We start from the raw sequence: 4,587 nt of genomic DNA, 5'->3' as shown, positions 1-4,587 counted from the left end.
AAGAAGATAGGAATTTAAAGAACGAGCAACTACTACACAAACCCACAAGATCCTACCTAGAAATGATGCTAAAACAATGAACGCACAAACATGCAAGAATCTTCCTTTTCCTTCGAAAACCCTCTTTTTAGAAATTGGCTCCTTCAAATCTGTGTATTTAGAAATGAGCTCTAATTTCGTTAATAAAGAGTTTTCCCCCCAAATCAAGGCTTTGATCATGCAAGCATGCGAAAACCCTTTGTATTTAATTACTAAATTTTAATTTTCATGCACACACTTTATGCAATTTAATTAAAATAAACTTTATTAAATTAAAGCTTTCTCTCCCTTATTGAATCATGCGACATTTTTAATATAATATTTATTAATTTAACTAATAATATTATTCAAAGTTTATTAAAAATAAAAATCCTAAATAAATTATTATTAAATTAAATAGTTATAAATATGCCTAAATTAGAAATTTAATCAAATCTTTTAAATTTAATTCTTTCATGCACATTTGAAGAACTTTTTAATTAAAATATTCTTTTATATGTTCTTTTCCTCCACTTATTAATTAGTGCAAGCACTATTTAAAGCATAGTTTATTCTTTAAATTAATAAGAATAATTGAAGCTCATTATTTAAATGCAACTCTAATCTAATAATTACTAATTAAATAATCATAATAAAACAATATTAAATCTTTAATCTTTTAATCTTTTAATTCTATTTTTATCCAACTTCTTAAATTAGATTTTCAAAATAAATATTTTAAATGAAGTACATATTTAATTAATTAAATAACATCATATTCTGATCTTTCTTTAACAAATTTTTTAAATTTAGACCTGCAATTTAGACTTCTAAACTTAGACTTTTTATTTAAAGCATAAATTTAATTAGTTTTTAATTAATCAAATAATATTTATTACTCAACTAATAATATTATTTAGAGTTTATTATTAAAATAAAACTCTTAAATAATAATTATTAAATTAAATGAAAATAAATATGCTAAAATTAGAACTTTAATTTAATTTTTAAAATTTAATTCTTTTAATTAATTAATTTTTCAATTAGTTAAATATAATTAAATATTGAATTTCCTATATACAATTTTCATGCAACAACTTTATGCTATTTAAATTAAGATATCTTTATTAAATTAATTTTCTTTCTCACTTTAATTAATCATTGGACATTTTAATACAATATTTATTAATTTAACTAATAATATTTTTTAGAGTTTATTAATTAAAATAAAACTCCTAAATAAATTATTATTAAATTAAATAATTATAAATACACCAAAATTAGAACTATAACTTTATCTCTAAATTTTATTCTTTTATTTAAGTAATTCAAGAGACATTTTTAATAATATATTTATTAAGCTGAGAGGCTTCTTACAGTGGGAGCAATCTTCAATGTAAACATTTAGCTATTTTGATAAAATTTGACAGGTAACCAATGGTAAAGATGAAGATGATTGATTGAATAATAATGTTTTAACAAAAGTGCTACAGTCATGCAAATGATATTATATCTTTCTTTAATGATTCAAATTGCGACAATAATACATAATGGCTTGTAATGGGCATATATAACATAAATCAATTTCTAAATTGGGCCAGACGTTACAAATCATCTCAATTAAATGCGTTATCTAAATTGCTTTGAATTTCACATAAACAAAGTTTGTTCCGCCAATAATTTCTTGATCTGTATTATTTATTCTTATCTTTTTCAATCTCTATCACCATGCAGACATCTGTGAGAACATCTTGTGGAAAGATTAAAGACATAAATGATTTCCCTAATCAATAGAGATTGATATTTGCTGGAAATCAATTAGAAGATGACAACAGAATCAACGATTATAATTTTAAAAGAGAATCCCCTGTTCATCTGATGAGAGGGATGCAAATATTTGTCAAGGCTTTGACTAGTAAAATAATTACTCTTGAGGTTGAGAGATCAAATACAATTGACAATTTCAAGACAAAGATTCAAGAAAATTAGGGCATTCTTATGGATCAACAGAATTTTGTTTTTGTTGGAAAGCAACTGGAATATGGGAGGATAGTTGCTCATTATGGCATTCAAGAGGAATGTAATCTATTCCTCGTCCTTTAGCTCTGTGGTGGAATGCAAATATCTATTAAGCATTTGAGTGGGAAGATCTTCAAACTTGCAGTTGAGAGCTTGGACACAATAGCAACTGTAAAGACCAAGATTCAAGATAAGCTAGGAAGGGATTCCTCTAGACAAATAGATTTTGATCTATGCTGGAGAAGAATTGCAGGACAAAAGGATTATGGCGGATTATGGCATTGTGAAGAAATCCATGCCTCGCCCTTGTAGTGGTATGAAGATTTATGTAAAGACCTTAACAGGAAAGATCATTACTCTTGAAGTTGAAAGCTGGTATACAATTGACAATGTCATGTATGAAATTGAGGAGAAAGAGGGAATTCCTGTAGTTGAACAGAAACTGTATTTTGCTCGAAAGATTGGAAGACTGGAAGATGGTAAGACACTCTAGCGCTTTTCTAAGTTAGAGAAGTTTTTTCAAAAGTTACTAAAACAATATTATTGCTTTTCTAAACTAGAGGAGATTTTTCAAAAGTTATTATTATATGTTCTATATATTTTCTTTATGAATTTCTAATGAATAAACATCTTTGTTTAAAGAAAATATAGAAATATCTAACTTTTATTTTAAAACAATTAGAAACATTTATTAATGAGAATATTAAAAAGCTATAAAATATTTCTCCTATCACTTAATTAGAAAAATAAATTATTTTATTTTTAAATTGATTATAAATATTTTTTACTTTCTATTATTAATGATATTTTATGAATTCTTTAGAAGTAAACACATATTTTAAACTTTACATATTTTAACCATGAAAAAAAATGTTTTAGTTTCAACCCTTTCCCTGCAGTTTTATCATGAACAAATTACATATTTCTCCATTCTTTTCAATTATTAATTTTTTAAATGTATAAAGCATAATATAAATCTATGAAAGAAGAAATCTTTTAACATATTTACTATCTAAACATTCTATTTTTCTTGAAAACTCTTTGAATTTATCAAATAGAAAGATTTTACATTATAATAGAAATAATTTTAAAATTTGAAAGCATGAATGTTAATAATATTAAGTTTTGAAGTTGTTTTTTATCTTGTTAATTGAAAAAATCTTTATGCAAAAAATAGAAGTTTCATCTTTTTAAAAAGATTTATAAAGTTTAAATTTTAGTAACTAATTTTAAACCTCTAAAGGAACACCATGACCACTTAACTAACATACTAAGGAAGACAAATAAAATGAGGGGAAGAGAGATCAATAGATCACAAGAAGAAGGATAATTAGTGTTTAGATAGATAGGTAGGATGATGATGCTAGAGAGAGAGAGAGAGAGAGAGAGAGAGAGAGAGAGAGAGAGAGAGAGAGAGGTCCTAATAATAGTACTAGGGGCATAATATATAGAGAGTGAGAGTGAGAGCATGTAAGGAATGAGGTAGAAATAGAGAAATATTTTGAGAGATGAAGAGATGTGAGAGAGAGGACATGACAAAAGAGAGAGTAAGAAAATGGGATATAGAGCTAGAGACACGAGGTTGACATAGAGAGAGATTGTGTAGTAAAGATACAAGAGAGATAAAAGGGTGAAAGATATGAGATAGACATAGAGGGTAGAGAGAGAGAGAGAGAGAGAGAGAGAGAGAGAGAGAGAGAGAGAGAGAGAGTAGGTCCTAATAATAACATGAGGGGCATAATAGAGAGTGAGACAAGGGAAAGAGTGTGTGAGACATAAGGTAGATATAGACAATGATTTTGAGAGATAAAGAGATGTGTGAGAGAAAGTAAGATAAGGGGATATAAGGCTATAGACATGAGGTTAACATAGAGAGAGATTGCAAGATAAAGATATGGGAGAGATAAGAGGGTGAAAGATATGAGATATACATAGAGGCTAAATAGGGCGAGGGAGAGAGATATATCCTAATATGACATAGATATGACCCTTTCTTCATTTCATGTGGATATATTAATGTAATATATCATGTGGATATCCTGTTAACCTACAATTATTTTATTTACTAATGATGTATTTCATTTTCCATTGTGACTCCTACTAGCTTATGTGTGCTAGAAAATGTGACTTGCAAGAAGCATGGGTTAAAAAACAAACACTAGTTTAAAACCTTCAAAATGCATCAAAGATTCATCAACATGAAAAGAACAAACATTAAGTAATGCTTGCTTGGGTTTTGCAACCCCAAGCAACCAACAAATCCAACCTTCCAGCCACCTCTACAGCTCAACAAAGGCACCCATGAGAGGCCATGTTGGTGTGTTAGGATGGGGAGGTATGTTTGGTGTGCTCTCCCAAACACAACAATAACGAAATCTCTTGAGTGAGTGAGTGCAAGTGTGTATTCAAGTAAGATATGAATCTAGACTAAATGAGATGAAGAATACCTCAAGAAATAGCTATGGAGAGAGCCATTCTTTGAAAGCATTCAAGGATGAAGATGATATGCAATGAAAGAACTAACTAGATATGCAACTATGATAAAAATGC

The 4,587-nt window shown here is 27.7% G+C and overlaps 1 pseudogene; it reads left to right on the top strand.

The window, feature by feature from the left end:
- The first annotated feature begins 1,746 nt into the window (after positions 1-1,746).
- LOC149531446 (polyubiquitin-like) lies at positions 1,747-2,530 on the top strand (annotated as a pseudogene).
- Positions 2,531-4,587: the final 2,057 nt, after the last annotated feature.

This window comes from Cupressus sempervirens, chromosome 11, assembly GCF_028749045.1.
Source record: "Cupressus sempervirens isolate cs-2001-9-10 chromosome 11, ASM2874904v1, whole genome shotgun sequence".
NCBI lineage: Eukaryota > Viridiplantae > Streptophyta > Pinopsida > Cupressales > Cupressaceae > Cupressus > Cupressus sempervirens.
The sequence above is the reverse complement of the archived record's forward strand: the minus strand, read 5'-3'. Positions and strand labels throughout refer to the sequence as shown.